Source organism: Sinocyclocheilus grahami, unplaced genomic scaffold, assembly GCF_001515645.1.
Source record: "Sinocyclocheilus grahami isolate Dianchi unplaced genomic scaffold, SAMN03320097.WGS_v1.1 scaffold587.1, whole genome shotgun sequence".
In the NCBI taxonomy this organism is placed as follows: domain Eukaryota; kingdom Metazoa; phylum Chordata; class Actinopteri; order Cypriniformes; family Cyprinidae; genus Sinocyclocheilus; species Sinocyclocheilus grahami.
The window spans coordinates 436,959-437,415 of NW_015505766.1; the positions used below are offsets into that span (position 1 = coordinate 436,959).

General features: G+C 28.9%; 1 pseudogene; it reads left to right on the forward strand.

Moving 5' to 3' along the window:
• LOC107556995 (serine/threonine-protein phosphatase 2A 56 kDa regulatory subunit gamma isoform-like) overlaps positions 1-457 on the forward strand; it is a 24,820-nt pseudogene that overhangs the window by 15,677 nt on the left and 8,686 nt on the right.

Consider the following 457-nt stretch of genomic DNA (forward strand, 5'->3'; position numbering starts at 1 on the left):
TATATGAATTTGTTTATTTTATATTATATTATAAATTATATATGAATAATTATAAATATTAAATCGATTTTAATGAAGAAATATTTATATGAATGTAAATAAATAATTTCTAGAAAATTGTGGAAACGTTTTAAATATATATTCCATATTTTAATTCTGCATAAATTACTTTAGATTCTCATTCGGGAAAATCTAACTAAATAAAAAATGTAGTAAAATTTTGAGGGAAAATCTTAATGATCATAAAAAATGAGCTTTATTTTTTTTTCACCCACAATGTAATTTCTTGCTCCTCCTTTAGTTTGTAAGTGCAGCAGGCTTTGACTCTGATGACTGACTGCTGTTGTTTCTGGTTCTTCAGCTGGCTTACTGTGTGGTTCAGTTTCTAGAGAAGGACAGCACACTCACTGAGCCGGTGGGTTTCAGCAGCAGCAGCTTCTGTTCGTTTTCTTCCTTT